This window comes from Ambystoma mexicanum, chromosome 1q, assembly GCF_040938575.1.
Source record: "Ambystoma mexicanum isolate Mex_15411 chromosome 1q, UKY_AmexF1_1, whole genome shotgun sequence".
In the NCBI taxonomy this organism is placed as follows: Eukaryota; Metazoa; Chordata; class Amphibia; order Caudata; family Ambystomatidae; genus Ambystoma; species Ambystoma mexicanum.
In genome coordinates, this window is record NC_090922.1 from 738,647,189 (window position 1) to 738,667,687 (window position 20,499).

Genomic DNA, 20,499 nt, shown 5'->3' on the forward strand with positions numbered 1-20,499 from the left:
CTGTGGTCTCCCTTGCTACCCCTAAAAAAAAGAAATGTTTTATTTTTTTATTTTTTATAATGCAAGCTCCTGGGTTGTGGTCAGCACAATCTGGCACTTTACTGCTGATGTGGCTGGCCTTCTTGTTCAGACCTCTTAAAAAAAAGAACACGGGTGCCACAAGACCAACACTATCAGCACTGGACCTAAATAAGAAAGAATAGGAATACCAAATAATGTGTCTTTCTGGAATTCTATACAATAATTGCTAGACTCATTAAAGGTTTGTTTCAGGCACATTTCAGGGGGTGAGTCACTGATTTAGTCTGTTCTTAAACACCTCAACTCAGCCTTTCATCCTTCCGAGGTTGATAAATGAGTCCCAACACAGGTTGGGTGATATCGGGTGTATATTTTTTCTATATAAAGCATCATTACCACATGGCCATGGACGTCTGCTTGCATTCACAGTAATTTGGTAATATGGGCCTATACACAGTGGTCTTCACGATACATATGGCGATCCATTCTTGTATGAAATGTACATCACAATATAGTGATATTGTTACCATATTTTTCGTAGTGTACCTAAGATCAATGCTATGTTATGCCACTTCCTGTTTTGTCAAGGGGTGAATGGTTGTGTTCCATCGCTTCCCGCGATATCACTTTGGGGTGGGGTCAAATTACATCACTTCATGTGATGTCACCAGAGGTCAAGTGTCATGTGATGTCACTTCCGCTACCCCTGGAATTTTGGTGAAATGACGTCCCTGCATTTGCAACCAGAACACAACATATTTCAGCAGTGGCAATCGCTTCACCGAACGATGCATTTCGTCATTAGACAAGTAGAAATTAAATATGATGATGACATTTCCAAAATGTGATGTCGAAATCCCTTGTCTCCATATTGGCCACCTCTCGCCAGTCCTATAATTTTAACAGACATCTCAATACATGCAAAGTATTTGTGATAGGTGCAGTACGTCTTCCACAGTTTTGAAAACAAGCATGTATTGTATGAACAAAAACATTTGAAAAAAAAACGTTGGCTTTGGGAGGCTGGGGGTGATTTTAAAGCGATTGCAATAACTTGAAAATACAAAAGACATAGATTTAGAAACAGACACTCAGCATAACATGTACCCTCTAAATATATAGTGGGTTACCATGGCTACACTTAAGGATAGATGTGCATTCTACATTGTGCATGAGCAAATGCAATTGCAATTGGGCATGACAAGCTTTACCCGGATATGTAAGACTGCACCTGGACATACGAAAGTCTATACAAAAAACGACCATCCACAGCACAGTGCCTCCTCTTCGCTAACAGAGATGGGTGGGTGCAGGTACTTCATAATGATGGGTTGGGTGCACTTCATGTCAATGGGATACTGCTGGGGTTGGCTAGACGATGAACTAGTGGTGGGTGATCTAATTATCTTGTGGCACATTGTAACATTAGTAACCTCGTATTGGTGGATCAGAGGAGAGGAGCGGGACACGTGGTGAGAATCAGCGAAAGAGAACAGGGCTCATAGTGAATCCTCTTTGCTTTCTTTTCATCATCATATAATTCTGACCTCTAACCTAGGGGTCACATTAGGAACTGTATTGGCGCCAAACAATACAAGAGAGTTAACATCTGCTACCCAGATGAGCTCAATGTCTCTCCATGTTAATGTTTGACATCCTCCTCAATGTGAATGGATAGCTCGCTTCCCTGAAAAGCTGTGGCCTTTTAGTCCGTCCAGAAGATCACAATTCCATGAATCTTAACTCTGCTGTCTGCAAATAAAATCGGTTTTATCTGATATTATATGATATTTTATTTATATTGCGCTCATACACAAATGTTTCAGAGCGCGACACGGCAACAGAGGGGAACAGGGCAGAACAAAACAACGATTTTACCAAGCCCAGTGACATTGAGATTGTGCAAGTGCATGGAGAGGGGGAAAAGTGCATGGGAGCGGGTTGGGGGAGAAGTGGAAAGTGCGGATCAAAGTTGAAGATGATAAATAATAATAAATAGATAAATAATAAAGGCAACACACATTGGTAGTGCAGCCAGCAAGTGGCAAGTGCTGGATTTAAGGAAGCAGCCAGGGTGTGTCTGATAAGTGCAGAAGAAAAAGGGAGGGACTGTATGGGTACAGATACAGACCCCAGTGCAAGGGGTGTCCCGGAGGCAGTGCAGGAAGGTGGCAGGGTGAGCAGGTACTTGGGCCTGGAAGACAGAGGGTGGCCAGGAGCACAGTGCCTAGAGAGAACAGATCAGCACGGGAGATGGGGGGGAGAAGGCAGAAGCAAAGAGGAAGGTCTTGAGATGCTTCCGTAACCGGAGATGGTTCTCTTCAGGTTTAAGAGTGGCAGGGAGGCCCCAGCCGGAGACAGAGATCTATGGGTGTTTCTGTTTTGTCCCAATTTTGCAACTTCTGCATTTGTTTTCATTTTCTCATGCTTTCCCCTCCAAGTAGATTCATTTTCACATTAAATGGTTGAGACTATTCTTGAACGCGGCATGATTGGAAACAGGAAAAAGGAAAGGCCAAGGCACTTTATCTATCATTGGTATTACCTACATTACAAATTATTTTACAGACCGTTTCTTTTCAAATCAAAACATCAAACATATGGTGGTGTAAATTGCAGACCAGCTTGTGCGTTCCCAATTGCAACGAAGGTGGATATACAAAATTCGATTTAACTGGGGCAGTCGTGCATTTTGTAAGCGATTCATTGGACAGAGCAACATGGGCACTTCAGATCTTCACTAAGCAACAGAGCGAGGCAGCTATCTAACATTCACACATTCACACTTTAGTCTCACCAACCTAACACTCCCACCTCTTTTTCATATCTACCAGAGCCCCTTGAAATACAACCGGGGACCAAACATATGGCAGCGAAGTGTGGTATAAATTCCAGTAACATAACATAGCGTCTCCTACACACAGAAACAGAACAAGGGTAGCAGCAGGCAATCCTTTCATGAAACAGAAAACAATGCCATAGTCGCAGCAAATACATCCACACTATAGACTGAATATCAGTGACTGAAGAAGTGAAAACTTCCTATTTACACCCAATGGGCCCGATTCATGGAATATTTGCCGCGTTCAAAGTGACTTTGCACTGCTGAAAAGTGACTGCCGACACAAACCCTGATTCACTGTGCAAAGAGTATTTTTGCCGTGCAAAGTCCAGGCAAAGTCATTTTGTACTGCAAAGTTACTTTTAAGCAGTGCAAATTCACTTTGAACCGGGAAATATTCCATGAATCGGCCCATAAAGTCCAAACGAGTGAGCAGGTCAAACTTCTCTTCGCACATCAGTGAATGCTACCTCACTTACATGAGAGTTACAACATGTGCAGACAATGTGCATTTGTCCTCCACAGATAGATAGGTTCACCTGTGAAAGCAGCAAGACACACTTCCTGCAAACACAAAGAACAAGTGCCTCAGATAAAAAACATTTCCCCTCACACATGTGACATTTACAGTGGGGGCATCTGAATTTAAATGTGTATCCCAAGCACTGGAAAAATATACAGTGAATGCATCAACCGTGGACGATTCCTACACGCAGAGCAAGCAAAGCGTATCACAAGGTGTAGTAGTGCAAGCTTCACGAACATAGAATAGTTACATCACGGACAGCAACAGTGCAAGTTGTCTTCACAAAGAACAGGCAATTGTCAGAGAATTATACCCTTCAATATACATAATCCTCACATGCACTCAGCTTCCCCGAAGTAGGCTAATTCCTGCATTTCCTATGCATAACAGTGTGGGGTTGTGACACTGAGCACAGCATTGTGGATGTTGGGGGATCTGCTTTTCAGGCCAGCAACTGTAGCGTTGCACAGCAGGAATCAGGGCAAGTGTCCGCAGTTTCAGAGGCATGTAAGCCAAAGCTGCTTCCTGTTCTTCTTCCAATAAGACATGAACACACATCTCTCTGATTGGTGGCAATATCGTTTCTCTATCAAAGGGGGAACCTCTCCACAAATGAATTGTTTGGGAAGGCATTCTTAGCTTTCCCCTGAAACCCTGGTGGACTGCTCTATATCGCACTACAAGCAACATAATTCATTTGTCTGACATTGCCCTCAAAAGAATAGCATCCTCCTAACTCTAAGTATTGATGAAGGCAGCAACTATCTCTGCTTCACCTATCTCTGCCAGGTGACACACAAAACAATACCTGTGGCAAGAATGACCCATATTGGTCAGGACTTTCCATTGCAACTGGGACATAACATTCAAAGGGTTAGATTGCAAACAACGTTATGTCCTGCCCACACCCCTTAGAGCCAGCCTCAGTAGAATGAAATCAACCTGCCGGTGTCTCAGTCCAGCCCATGAAACGGATACTATCTTTTCTCCAAACAGGTGTTAAGACAAGAGTCCACGGTCTGCAGCCAACCCTTATGAGATCAAGCAATACTAGTGATCTCAAACAGGGCATTAATGCCCATGTGAAACTTTTTAAAAGTGACTGGTGGACATTTGTGATGCACCACTTTGAAAGTGCTGATACAAGTCAATAATTGTATCTTAAATTTGTGGGACAAACCTAGTCAAACCCATTCACTAAAGCCCTCTTATTTTCACCACTCTGACCCATGGCATCTCCCATGCACCCCAGCACATCAACAAATGGTGAAAAGAAGGCTTACAAATCCTCGCTGCCCAAAACGGACCTACCAGAAAACAATAAATGATAGTGGCATCTCTGTGGTCTTGTGGGAGATGTTTTTTTAGCTGTCAATTCCTCATAGAGCCCTCAACGGTACATCACAAGTAAAACTCAAATGCTTCCAGGAAAAGTATGAAAATGTTTGAACATTCACAGGACTGCAAACCAAACCAGTGTTTGGATGATTGAAGTCCAAAGAATTTGAACAGAACCTAATGAAAACATTTGAAATAAATGTTATGGTGACACTTCATAAACCAATGTATAAAAAATGCTTAACATTTTGGAATGTGTATTACTTGCATCTGCTATATGGCTTTGTACCGAGGGGCAGTACAAATTGGATACTGGGCATAACCACCAATATTTCCCTAAACATCTGGAGTATAACCCTCACACAGGAACATAGTTTGAGTATTACAATTCAAAAATGCATCCCTTAACAATCTCTACATTTTAAAATCAATGTGTGCTAAATCATAATCATCAGGTCTGCTTTTCTAGTGCCAACCGTCAATAAGATATTCTTGCATTTAGCAGATCACCTATAACATCAATTAAAGCAATTATGTCAACCATACACAGCCTAATGAATATTCAAACAATGGAGAGGCCTTGTGTCTGCAAAATATTGCTAAGTATTGGTTGAGGACAAACCTGAACATATACTAATTTGCAAATGTATGTTAACACATAGAACAATGATGTTCCTTATAAATTGCATCCACACCTGCTATAAACAAGACAAACCATGTATTGTAAATCTGAGAACCTCCTCTATGTTACCAGTATTACAAAGTTAAAAACCATAACTTTAGGACTTAATACGCAAAATAGTTTGATGACAGAGTATAGCAATCCATATCCCTGTAATTCATGAGTACTACGTCTTCGGACCAAGAAGGTCTTCCAACTTTTTTCTGGTCACTAATTTTGAAATCATAATCATCCAATGAAGATTGGGTGTGTGTATTCCATAGGAGTGTCTGATATGTGGCAGGCACTTGGAAAATTATGCCAATCACATATTGTGATGTAAACATGACAGGGAGTATTTTGCACTTTAAAAGAAAAGTGGGAGCACACATGGTATAGGATGCTGACTCAGGCAAATGCAGCAGGAAACAACACTATGGGCCTCATTACGAGGCTTGCCCCCTTCGTTCCGTCAGGGCTGATTAAAGGGTTCCCATCGCGGGACCCGGATCGGACGCCTGGTAAAACCAGGCGTGCTTTCCGGGTCCTGCGAGGGGAAAAAAAGGAGGTAACAACAGGACACTTATAATGTGCCTGTTGTTACCTCCATCCCCATTCCCATTGAGCCCCATGGGGGCTCAAATGGGAATGGGGAATGGTTCCTGCAAGGAGGATTTACCGGGTCCTCCTATGTTGGAATGACCCGGTAAGTCCCCATTGCAGGAACCGGGAAAAGGAGCCCGGTTTGGAGGCAGCCATGGAGCTAATAGTTTTATGGCTACCTCCAAACTCGTAATGGCACCCTATGTGTCCCCATTGGATGAGTACTCAATATGGATATTATCTGCATAGGGAATCCTTGACCATGATGGAAGATCTGATTCTTCTTGTAAGTGGGAGGAAGGGACCAGGAGGGGCCTTGCTGACTGGTAGATTTCCAATTAGAGAGGGTTTCTGCTGGTTTTACACCATTAATGAACAATTCTAAGTAAACAAGGAAAATCATCAAATGAGTTCATATATGCTCTGTAGCCATCATTGTCATGTTCCTTCCTAAGTCCCAAAAAGAGCGTTGTTTGTGAAGGTGACACTAAAATACATGAATTAAATTAGAAACATATAGTGCAATCTCACAGCATTTAAAATCAAATGAGATGTCATTTCTATTCAACATACAATACATATTTGAGCTGCGTGCACAGTGGTGCAGGTAGCATTTTATGCAGTTTGCTTGCATTTCTTTGTAACTTATAACTACATTAAATTGTTTTCATAGAAACTTTTAACAGCAACAACTGTAATTTGTGTTAATTCACTTTTCAGGAATCGTTTGCAAACAGCAAATTTAGATTTCTGACATACAACCCCTCACAAATGTTGATGCTTGTTAGAGAAGGGCTTTGCCATCTGACGTTTCTTGGGCATGGCTTTAACATGTCGAGGCTCACCATGCAGTAAGTACATTCCAGACTATACCCTCTGGTGCAGCGAACACCCCGTCTCGAGCTATCTCTCCTCTTGGCACCACACCCCATACAATAGAGTTGAGTTCCATCATACACCTGATCCAATTGTACACATTGCTCTTCCACCTTTTGCTTCTCATGTCATGCTGTGCATCTTTTCTATCCCTCAAATTCATCTCAACTACAAAACGGACTTTGTTTGTCCCTACTACTGACAAATGGTCTATCATAGTCCTCCATTGCCTCTCAGGAAGGCAAAGTGCTTTGTCACCATAAACTGTGGCAGGAGGCATCATACAAATGCAAGATAATATAACATGACACTCTGTAAGTCTCCAATGTCAGACAGGCTTTTGGCCCTTAAGCACTATGCCCAAAAGCACAAGCCTAAGACCTGGTAAAAAAAGAAAATACATTTAAAAAAAAAAACTTTTGGTAACCATGACCATAGGGAGGAAACCCCCAAATAAATTAACTTTGTTTTGCTTACTTTTCAGAGAAGCTGCAAACAAATTGGCAAATTTGAATTTCTGACATACAACCCTTGCAGGCATTTTTGGGGTGCTAGTAAAGTAAGCAGGTGAGAGATGAGAAAGCTGTGTTTCCTTTGTAGAACTTCAAAATGCTCAGGCTCACCCTGACACTTTGGAAGACTCAAAACTCTGACTGACACAGAGCCACTAACATATTTTGGGCCCTTAAGCACTCTGCACAGAAGCACCATTCTATTGTTTTGTCAAGTAAAATAAATGAATACAAATAAAAAAGAAGTAAACTACATTATTTATCAAAGCCACCCGTTGTTTCAAAGGATGAGGCATCACTCTCCCACCTAAAAGCACCCAAATGTTTCTTCCCCTGACCAAGAGAGGTACTTCCTCTTAATCAAAGGAGGAATGGCACCTCCAATGAAAGGAAGCAGCAATTTTCCACTGGGCATACTGAAGGAAGGATGTGAGGATAGGGGTCCCTTGCCCTTAAAGGCCGAGGGCCGTGGCTTATACAACAGCAGCCATTTCACCTTGAAATCAATCAACTCAAGAACAGCAGAAGGTGATTCTGGAACAGAGGGTGTGTATGTCTGTGTGTGTGTGTGTGTGTGTAATGTTTTGCAATGTGCTTGTAATTATATTGCCTATGTTTTGCCCTGTTTTGATGTGCTACACTGTGAGATTTTGGCATGCTACACTGTGTTAGATTGTGCTATGCCATGTCCTGTTTGATTCTGTAGAAACATGTTAGTAATGTCTTGTTCTGCTGGGATGAATGTGCCCTTTTCTCAAACCTAAGTGAATGTTTACTCAAATCTACCTGATTTCTACAGTATGTACTGATTCACTACTTTTGTGGAGGGGGGAGAATATGATATCAGTTACAAGTTATACTAGTTGGTTTAGTCACGTTATATTATGTAGAGGTTTTATTACACTGTTTTTCTGTAAATTTATCATTTTCAAGTGCCTTTGAAGCAGCCATAAGACAGCAGGTAGAAACCCCTGAACAGGCACATAAAAAAAAAACAGAAGGTAGACCGGGAATTCTAATCTGTTAATTGGACCATACACCTCTGTTTGAACTAACATTCGCCTGGTGCCCTCTATTAACAGTACACCGGAATTGCAGCCCGGGGTGAAAAGGCTTTTCAAAGGATGTTTTATGAAAATTAACTATGATAATCCCCCAACCTCAGCCTAAGAGGATTCCGGCGTAACACACCAATATATTCATTACCTTAATGGCCCTAGCAGGACTCAGAAACCTCTGCAAATGCCAGACTGGGCTTCTTCTCCCAAGGAAGCTGTCGTCAAAATCCAAGATCAGTTAAATGTGCCCACATTTCCTTCCAGCGTTCCCATTTATAGAGCCTGGCCCATCATAGCTTAGAGAAGTAAGTAGAGGGACTTTGGGTGCTGTGTTTCATTGGGCATGTTTTTTTCATGCATCTGCTGGGGGAGGGCTCAAAGGTCTGGCAATGGAGAGGCTGTTTGTCCTGAAGCACTTTACACGTAAGCCTAGGGTTTTGGTAACCTTGACATAAATGAAAAAAATAAAAAAAAAACAGAAAGTATTTTTTTTTGTTTTTTGCTCGTTTTCCAGCGTGCTTTTGCAGGTATTGTACGTTTTTACTGTATAAAAAAGTCTGAACCCACCAAAAGACCTAAAACAAATACCACGAAAATTTCGGACTACCAAAAGTCCAAACCTTTCGTGGTGTGTGTTTAGGTGTGTCAGTGGGGTCAGACTTGGGGCAAGGGGGTTGTCCCCCGCAATGCCCCACTCACTACAGTGAGCAGGGCTTGCAGGGGGACAACACCCCAGCCCCCCGCAAAAAGAAAAAAAAAACGAGGGCTGCGGGGGTGTCCCCTGCAATACTTCTGAATAAAAAAAAAGTAAAGGACCCGTTTCCCGATCACAGAAGTGAAACAGAACTGGCGCCGCAGGGAAACATTGTGAAGGAAAGGTAAGTAGGGTTTGGTTATATTGGGGGTGTGGGTGGGGGTGTGTTAAGTGTGTGGATGGGAGTGTGTGGTGGATGTGTTGTGGGTGTGGCTGTGGGTTTGTAGGGGTTTTAATGCGTGTTCGCATGGGAAATGTGTGAACCTTTTGTGGCTCGCACATTTCTCATGCAAACTTTTCCGTTGCAGACTTTTCCACGACAGAAAAATCTTGCAGATCTGCTTTTGCAAACTTATCAAATTTGCATTTCTGACATACAAACTTTTCCATATGTTGCTGAGAGCCTGGGCAAGTAAGCAGAAGGGCTTTGCCATCTGTGTTTACTTAGGCTTGGCTTCATTGTGCCCAAGCTCATCAGGCAATGAGTTAATTCCAGACAAACCCCCCTAATGCAGAAAACACCTCCTCTCCAGCTATCTCTTCTCTTGATGCCACACCCCATACAATACAGTTGAGACCCATGATAAGGTTGGTCCAATTGTACACTTAGCTCCTCTACCTTTTGCTTCTTGGTCCTTCCACTGCATCTCATCTATCCCTCACCTTCATCCCAGCTATTTAACCGACGTTGCTTCTCCCTGCCAGTGCTGTATGTTTTATCATACGCCCCACTTTGCCTCTCTGGCATGCAACAAGTGTTGACACCATGCACTATGGCTGAAGTTATTTTTCAAATGCAAGATAACGGAACACAATATATGAAGACATCTGTACCATAGCTCAATGAAGATCTGTTTGATAATGTGTGTTCTTTCAAGGCCATAGCTTTTTAATAGGAAATGAATAATAAAAGCACGTATATCTGTTTCATTTCTACTCCCATAACAATGATGTGAAAGTAAAATCCCATGTATCCCTCATTCTTAAAACTACACACAGGCACTCTATTAGTGAGATGAGAGGCGAGGGACACTTATACATGTTTAAAACAATGATCAAACCATTCTCCCAGGTTGGGTCAGTCAGTCAAAATAAACTATGCATTCTAAATTAATAATACTGGGTCCCTAAGCAAACCTGCACATGTCATATGCAATCTATAATAGCCTACATTCAAATACATGCACAAGTTAGAAATTGCATTTCCAAATGTACAATTGGGGAAACACATTCTGATCCCATGATTCGTATTGCTATTGAGGACAGCCAAGTTATTTGTTTGATTTATAAATGCAACTTTTTGTGTATTATGGAAATGATTGGGATTTAATCTGAACGCGCGGTCTGATATGTTGCAATATAATGACTACAAGGCTTATTGTTATTCAGAACGTTAACTATATATTTATATGATGCTGATTATTTTAATTTTTGTGGACACGCTGACTGTGATTGTGTAGTATTGTGGCAACTTCCGCTACTGTGCTTGTAGATCCCCTTCAATTAGTGTATTTGCCTAATTTTTCAGGTGGGACAGCAGACTAGGGGGCATTAGATCAGGGGGTATCGTTTGCTGAAACAGCCACACCTTAAGCAACATTTATCGTATAGTATAAAGTCACCTGTAAATGATTTTGCTTACAAGTAACTAGTCATTTCTGAGGGAGTGAGACGTTGTAAAGAGGTGCATATTTTGCCCACGCCTTGATGATATGCACAGTTACAGGTAAGGAATGTGAAAGTCAGAAGTAGAATTGCATATTTCCATGAAGTATTCTATTTTCAAGACTTATTTATAATCAGTAAGTCGTATCTTCCTCACAGGAGTCATCAAAAGAAGGTATGCATTTCTTGAGAAAGAGGACAGCACTCAATCCAGGGGTCATTTCATATCTTAGATACTAAGTAGAGCATCCTGTGAAGGGTTAGTGTGTCCAAGTTTAAGAATATAGGCCAACCTGACTGAAAAGGGGGAAATGACTTAAGAGCCAGTTTTTGTTAAGCGTATGCCCACTCCACTGACAGTGCCTCGGTTTATTAAGCTTGGCACAATAAATACTGCATTTTATAGTTATTGATTTTTTGGATGGATCAATTGATTCACACAACATTGTCAGCACACGTGACACACGCCAACTGTAAGGGGAGAAGTAGTGGATCCACAGTGGCAATAATAGCATCCTGTGGTATGTTCAAGAAAATCCTACATATTAAAGCTTCACCTGCCGGAGCATTTGCATACGTGAAATAGGCTATCAAGCACCTTGAAGCGTTGACAAACACATTCCTTATTATTATGAGCAGGAAAAGCTGACAGACATGTTTCTGCTCTCTGAATATAGTTTGCTCTTATAGAAAAGTGTTTTTATTGAGATAGTATTAGATTCTAAGAAAGTAAAGTGGGAATTACAGTCCATCACGCACACATTAAGACCTAGAGAAGCATCTGAGTGCAAGGAGAGGTGCACAGTTTACTACATTTGAAGGAAAGCCTGAACCACAAATAGCACACTCTGTGGAAGAGTGGTCTTAAGTAGCTTCTTTGAATGGGCCACAGCTTCCATTTGCATCCAACGCATGCAAAGCAGTGGGAGGCAGAGGGGGAGTGAAACCTTCCACATCATTTGACTTTCTCTTTGCATTAGCACTTGCTGTTCCTGTCGTTAGAAGCTATTTGCATAAAGAGCTTTTTGATTCAGATTTCTGCCAACAGATTAAATGATGCATTATGTTAGCAGATGACATGATGCATCATTTGATCTGTTATTTTGCATGAGAATGTGGCTTCCTCCAGAGGCAGCTGCAAAGACATACACCACTCAACCCATTCCAAATCCATGCTGTTTAAATTACAATGAACTCATCTGTGCACATTTACTTGTGCTCCCCTTTAACAATGTTATATTTTCAATAGTTTTCTGCATTGTTCTTAGGATGGGGAACAATGTTGAACTTACTATTCAAAGCAATTTCAGTTTTTCTTTGTATTATTCTTTCAAAAAATACCAGGAGGCGGGGATTTGCACTCCTGTGGAATTGTCAATCAAAGACTTTTCAGGTACTCTCAGTGATTCTGGGCCTTGACCATTGTTTCAATTATTTGGTATGGGGAGTTCCTCCCAACCACTTTGGCAAATAAGCAGATGCGCCTAAGGTGTTAAGTCCTAACGGCTATGCAAATTGCTTAAATCGGAAAACTTGTTTTGCTAGAACAAGGGCAGTTAATATTGAAACTGTTATAACACCCACTATTGGAAAACATTCTAGAGGATTCTTCAGATATACGCATCTATCCTTTTATCTGAACAGTAGCACATATGCCACTCACAAAGGAAAGATACAAATTATTGCACCATGCCACATATGGACATACTGGGCCTCATTACGACCCAGGCGGTAAGTTACTGCCTGGGTCGTACCTTTACCACCATGACGTAAACTACGTTTACGCCATGGTGGTTGGCGGACTTACCGCCCCATTCCGAGGTGAGTGGGGCGGTAAGTCCCCATTAACCCATTTACCCTTCCCCATTCCCATTTTTTCCCCATAGGGCATAATGGTAGTGGGGAAGGCGTTAATTACGCCACCGTAAATTACGGTGGCGTAATTAACAACAAGGTCCCTTAGCGCCATGGATTTTAACACCTGCTAAAAGCAGGTGTTAAAACCTCCATGGCGCTAAGGGACCTCGGAATCAGGCGGTAAGGGTCGGCGCTGTTTACGCCGCCGTAAACCCCTTACCGCCTGGGTCCTAATGAGGCCCACTGTGTTTCACATACTTGATAATATCAACTGCAGAGAGCCGGGCTGTTTTTTAATCCACCTTGTGTTTTGGGGGGCAAACTATACATGGAAATATGACTTGGTAGCAACTAAGATGATCTCCTGTTTTCTTTTTTGTTTCTTTTTTTTTTGCATATATTAAGAGAGATCCACGCTACACCGGTGTATTATTTCTTCCCCATAGTCAAACCACCACCTAAAATAAACACATCTATGGGAATGCTGAATTAACACTAGGTAAGTATTCACCGTACCTGCACTTAGCCAGACTCAGGAGTGAGTGGTATGTAGTAATGTCAATGGGCCTCATTACGACCCAGGCGGTAAGTTACCGCCTGGGCCGTGACTTTACCACCATGGCGTAAACTACGTTTACGCCATGGTGGTTGGCGGACTTACCGCCCCATTCCGACCTTGGCGGGGCGGTAAGTCCCCAATCCCCATTTACCCTTCCCCATTCCCATTTTTGCCCCATAGGGCATAATGGGAGTGGGGAAGGCGTTAATTACGCCACCGTAAATTACGGTGGCGTAATTAACTCCATGGTCCCTTAGCGCCATGGATTTTAACACCTGCTAAAAGCAGGTGTTAAAAGCGCCATGGCGCTAAGGGACCTCGTAATTGGCGGTAAGGGGTCGGCGCAGCTAACGCTGGCGTAAACCCCTTACCGCCAGGGTCGTAATGAGGCCCAATGTGTCCTTGTTCAGGTTTATGTGTGTCATGTCATTCTTTACTTTACCACCTAAAGTTGGATTTGATATTGTTACACACTGTCTACTTCACCTGAACGAATACGTAAGGCAGACAACAAATACATGCATTTTCTCTCCGAAGACAGTCGGAAAATGGCCCATGATGTGCAAAGTGTTGCAGTGCGATATGGGTTGAAAAGCGGTTTGCAAGACTCGTTATGCAATGGAACAGAGCCATTCTTTCTATTTACAATGTGAAATCTACAAGGTCATTGGTGTGGGTGAAATAACACAAAAGAGGGCCTCTTTGCAGAATCGTTGAACTGGTGCAAGTGACATGTTACAACCTATTCGCACCACGGCAAACAGTGCCCTTGTTCAAATGCATATACTTTCAATTTATATGTGTAGCAGGTGAATGCTTGCCCAAGTGTTAACACTGCCTGCTATTGGAAACATGCACTGAACGATTATTTTCCCCGCTAGGAAAATCGCTAGGAAAATGCTTTGACCTAATGCTAATAATAAGCAAAATGGAACTTGCACTGTTACAAAGATTATGCAATGATACCTCTGATGGTGCACCGTGGCCAATTATTAAAGGGTGAAATGATTCATTTTGGCACCAGGAAGTGACAGAAGGGTACTCTGACAACATTTTCTCCTGTACATTTTGAAAGCGTCTAATTACAAGAGACAACCATTCTAGGTGGGATTCTACATACATTAATTAGCTGTTTCATTTAACAGAGATATCATACGCAGGTTGTCATGTATGTTTGGCTCATACCGAATTGCACACTATTACAACATATACAAACATATACAGCTTTAAACTCCATAAAAAGTAAACGATTCCTAGTACTTTTTCAATATTTTATAGAATTAGATTGCCATTTAAGGTCCACGTCTTGTTTAACTGTAATCACCAACGTTTAAGTTTCAAACTCCATAAAGTGAATTGTCAACAACAACCTCTGGTCTGATAAACATGGACCCTGCTGTTGGCTTTGGAAGGGAAACGTATAACAATCAATTCTTCAGTTATTGTTACTGTTTTAAGGAATGCATAAAATATGATCATCGGTAACTAACAGAGAAGTTAACGATGGTGCGGCTTTTCAATTCCAATTACAATAGTATTACAAAAACGTGATCAGAGCCATTGCAGAAGGGATAGGTTAGCAAAAACAATTTGCAATTATCTTTGCAAATACCCCATCCCAAATGCCTCTGCAAAAATACAATGAACATCAATATTTCATATGACCTGGTCTTCTCAGGCAATAGCTTTCAAGATGGGACTTGCAATGACAGTGACATTCAATAAGGAGATAGAGTAAATTTGGCAAATGTGCAGTTGGTGAGCATATAACCAAAGTCAATCACTGCTAATCTTTTTTGCACCTACTTGCATGGCCACCCCTGTTCCATGCTTAAGCAGCCCTCCTGCCATTTTTCCTTTGCAGTTGGTGAGCATGTACAAGTGGACCTCGGTCACACAACTAAGCCCTACTCACCTGTGTATTCATGTCCCTTCCTTTCCTTTTTTTTAATTCTTAGATCAGGGGTGTCTCTCGCCTGGGTGTCCAAAGCGAAAGGCAGACAATGAAAAGGTCAATTCCAGTTAGGAGCTTTTTGCACCAGAAGGACCAAGGCCATAACCCCTGCTCTTTTAAAATCAGATAAGCTCCCTCAAATATGTCTTTAACCCCTTTCTCCGAACTGGCCATTCCTACCATCACCACTCATCTCCAACAACGATGCTCAATAAGCAACATCACAGAGACTGCAACCTAAATCACATTCCCATAGACCCCACGAGCACTCCATCATCCACCACTACCCAAAAACTGGTGCCAATGTCCATTCAGCAATCAACCATGCAGCAGACATTACCAACCTCATCAGCACACATGAGTTGGATGCTATCTTCATGACTGAGACATGGAGGACAGTCTACACCCACATCCTCTGCGTCCTCGTCCCCAATGGGTGCAGAATTCTACAATGTCCTAACAAGATGTGTGAATGCCTCACCATCATTCAAAAGGCATCATGGACATGCACCCAACCGGATGTTGCACCATTGGTGATTTCAAAAACCTTTATTGCATCTTCCCGCACTCTCCAAATGGCACAGTATTCACCTCATCTATAGACCAACCAAGCCCAACAACTCCTTCATTCAAGACTTCATGGACTTGGTCACCACCATGTCTATGACACATGGCCATAACATCTTGCTTGGCGACTTCAAATCCCTGGCAACACAACAAGCAAAAAAATTAAGGAAAATCTCTGCTGACTACTTGCCACTCGAAACCTCTCACAGTACATGCAAGACCAAACACACAGGAAAGATAATATCCTCAATCTCATCATCACTGCCGTGCCCACCCTGTACCACAGCTCTCCAATCCCACTCGACTACTCCGATCATCTGGCATTCCACTTTGAAATTAGTCATTGCACACCAGTCAAGCAAACACATCGGGAACCCAGCAAGTAAGCCTTCAGATCATTCAAGAGATTCCCAGTGAATGCTCACACAGAAGATCTGCTCTACTCACATGGGCTGATGAAACAGGTCTATGACTCGCTTCTAAAAGAACTCAACACTGTCCTCACAACCAAAATCACAAAATCGCAACCAAAATCAACTTTCATGCATCAGTGAAACAATGCTCCCTCATGCCTAAACCTTCCGCACACTGACTTCAATTTCAACAAGAGGACCATTTGAAAAGAAAAAAAGACTTGGCAAAGGTCCTGCGGCCTATCCAACCCTTTCCTGCACAAAGAAGTCTGTGCTGCACACAGATGACCACTACCAAGGGCAACTACTATAAAAACACCATAGCCAAGATCAACAATGAAAGCAGAGACCTTTTCAATGTAATCAAGCACTAAACCAACCCCCTGCCTGGTCCACCTGCACTGAACGTCATCAGAAAATCCACCACCATCAACACTGTCTTCATTAACAAGATCAACATGATCTACCAACACATACACACCAACACCACAACTGATAGCACATTAAACATCCCATTTCGCAAAGCCAAAACTACCTGGGCAATTTTCATAACAGTAGGGAAGACCACACTACCACCCTAGAATCCCTCAAGTCCGTCTCACTTACTCCAAACACAAAATCTCTCCAGCATTACCTGACAATCATCAACATCTTCCTAACTCAAGGCACCTTTCTGTCGATCCTCAAGACTGAGCAAACCCTCCCACAGCTCAAGAATCCAACACTGGTCCCTGGTGACCTCACAACTACTGCCCCATCACACATCTTCCCTTCCTAGGTAAGATCCTTGGAAAGCAGTAGCCACACAACTCTTGCAACATATCAAACACAAAAACCTCCTTCAGTGCTACCAATATGGCTTCAGACCCAGGTGCAGGAGAATAACAGCTACCATCAAGGTGATTGGCAATGCTCTTAAAGTCATTGATTGAGGTCATCCTTGCCTCCTGGTTCTCCTTGACCTCTCAGCAGCATTTGACACAGTAGACCACAAGCCACTCAGCAAACATCTACATCACTGCATTGGGAGCAGCTGGATCATCTTCAGCTTGTTCAAAGCTTACCTTGCTAATCACCAACATTTCACACAAATGGATTCTTCTAGATAACCAACCCTACCCAGCACCTGTGGAGTCCCGCAAAGACCATCCTCTCTCCCATGATCTTCAATCTTTACATGGAACCACTCTGTACCCTTCTCACTCTACACAACATACACATTCACCAATACGCAGATGGCACACAGCTCTGACTCAAGATATCCTCCAACAAATACATCTGAAGGGTCAAGGCCTGCCTCACATTGATCCAATCATGGATGGCAAGTTCTTACCTGAAGCTCAACCCCTCCAAGACTAAGGGCCTAATCACGAGTTGGCCGGCATCCTGGCTGGGATACTGCCCAACCCTATTAGAGTTAGTGTCCACTCATCCGGTGGAATACCACCGGATCATGGGTTGGATGCTAACTGTTAGTCCACATTCCCCATTGTATCCATTAGACTTCACACCCCTGATGTCCACCTGCACCAAGTCCCTTGGGTACGACATTGAGAGTCACCTCTCCTTCAAGCAGCACTTAGCAAGAAAGACACAAATGCCTGGGTTCAACTTTTTCTCCTGTGAAAAATAAAGCCTTCATCCCAGAAAACAACTTCAGATCGGATTTCTAAGTCTTGGTACTCTCCCACCTGGATGGTGGCAATGCCCTTTTCAAAGACCTTCTAGTGACTACACTGAAACACTCCTGAGATGTGTCCAGCATACTGCAGCACGTTTCATCAGAGGACTGTGCAAATTTGATGAAACCCCAGTCATAATCGAACTGCACTGGCTCTGGATGCAAGCCTGTATTATCTTTAAATCCTGTTATGATATGCTATGATAAGTCATTTATAATGCGTCTGTACACAAGTGTTTGTTTCTAGGTGCGACAAGACAAGGGGGTAAGACAGAGGGGGGACACAACAAACTATCTTACCAGGCCTTGTGTCATTTAGATAGTGCAAGTGTGAGAACGAGAAGTGCAAGGGGAAAGGGTGGGGGAGAAGTGCCAGGGATAGGGGTGGGGAAACGGGGTAGCATTCTCTGAGTAAGTGCATCACAGGGCAGTGCGGCTCTGGGTGGGTGCAAGGAGGCACAGGACTGTTGAGGTTACAGTTACAGCCCCTAAGTGTGTGGGAGGCCCGGTGCAGTGCTGGGAAGATCAATAGAGAGCCTGTTACCCAGTGATACTCTAAGGGTAGCCAAGCAACCAGTCAGTGAGGCCAACAGGTAGGTCAGGTAGGTCAGCAGGGGATTGAGGGAGCAGAAGCAGAGGATAAGAGAAAGTTTTGAGTTGCTTCCAGAACCTTAGGTGGTCCAGCTCAAGTTTGAGAAGGGCAGGGAGGCCATTCCAAAGGGAGGCACCTACAGAGGAGAGAGATATCCCCCCACTCTCTGCCTGGAGAAACGTCTTACCCATAGAGTGTTGGAGATAGCTGAGTGAAGGGCTCATGAAGGAAGTTATTTAGGAAGAGAGCGCTGGATGTAGTGTGAGCTCTGGTCCCAAAAAGCATTGTGGACAATGCAACCGGTCTTGAACTTGATCCTTGCAGCCACCGGGAGCCAGTGGAGAGATTTCAGGGCTGGAGAGATACAGTCCTTGGGCTTGAGGCCAAGCATAAGTCTTTTAGGCCTGTACTGGATTAGATGTAGAGGGCGGAGGGTAGGAGAAGGCAGGTTGCAAAAGAGGCTGTTGCAATAGTTCAGCCTACAGAGAACCAGTGAGCTCTGGAGATTGTGAGCTTCTGGGGGAAGGTGAGAAAGGGAAGAGTACCTTTGAGGATATTCAGCTGGTAGTGGGACTTCTTGGCGACGTCCGAGATGTGAGGAGAGAAAGAGAGAGTGGGGTCGAACATGACAACAAGGTTTTTTGCCTCAGAAGAAGGTGAAGGAAGAGGGCCCAAGGAGTGGCCAGAGTGAGAGAGGGAAAGTGGGAGCAGGAATCCCAATGATAAGGATCTCCGTGTTACTGGCATTAAGGTAGAAATCGTTGGAGGTGCACGTATCCTGAATCGTGGATAGACAGTAAGGAACAAGCAAGAACGGAGAGAAGGCTGAGTAGAGCCTGAAGGACAGCTGAGTGTCATCTGCATAAACCTGAAAGTTAGAGGAGAAGGTAGAGATCAGGTGGGTCAAAGGGGCCAAGTAGAAGTTGAAAAACCAGGGTGAGAGTATAGAACCTCGGGGAACGCCTCAGGTGGAGAGAGAGGTGGCAGAAAGAAAGGAACCAAGTTGGACCTGGGAGGGGTGGTCCAATAGGAATGAGGTCAACCATTCCATGGCCTGATCCATGATACCAAGGTTATCACAGAGTTGATTGATTAGGATGGTCTGGTTGACCATGTCAAAGGCAGAGGAACCATCTATGAGGATGAGGACAGTAGGAATGCTGCAATCAAAGTTAGAGAGCAGTTCTTCACTGGTAGAGCAGTTTCCATGCCTCTGGAAGTTCTGAAGCCAGACTGATGGTCATGGAGACAACCAACAAATTCAGTGTTGGGTCATCTACAGAGTTGTCACCCTGAATTCCGCACCCACCCTCGCTGAGAAAATCAGCATCTCCAGAGGCCTACAATCCACCAGAAATAAGGACACATGCAGCCTTGAACCATGCCGGTAAAGGAGGAAAGAACCAGAAGAGATGCCTCTGTTTATGCTTAAAGACAATGGAACCATCTCCCTGTCAACGTCAGACTCACACCCCCCACGTTCACAGCTCTGGAAGGAGCTCAAATCCCTCCTCTTCAATGATCATCTCCACCCTAAAACATAGGTCCACACAACCTCCACTCCCCACCCTACTCAAGATGTTTCCCCCACTGATTGCTTGTAGATCCCTTTCTTTGAAACTGCCTGCCTTGCCCCTGCCAAGTTTGCTCCCTGCTCAATTGTTTCACTGCTTCCCTCACCATGTTCTTCTACCTGTGCTCAATAAATACAATGATAATTATACAGATAATAATAATAACATTAATAATAATGCAAATAACAATAATGATAATAATAATAGTACTAATAATAATGTTCTTTTGATTATATTGTTCACTACTAGCCAACAGAAGTGCAAAGTCCTGCACATTTTAAATCACCTGCTGCCAGTGAAAGAAAATGCATACAGATATGTTTATATCATCATCAGATTAGAAATACAATGTGTTCAGAACAGATATCATGGCAGAACGTTGTTTATACAGTGCCTTCCATTGATATGTGTGCTATTGTCTGACAAATGATAATGTTTTTGCCATG

General features: G+C 43.0%; 1 protein-coding gene across 2 annotated transcripts in view; it reads right to left on the minus strand.

The window, feature by feature from the left end:
* Positions 1–20,499, minus strand: part of BRINP3 (BMP/retinoic acid inducible neural specific 3) — a 1,196,593-nt gene that overhangs the window by 468,209 nt on the left and 707,885 nt on the right. The gene's annotated exons all lie outside the window — the stretch shown is intronic.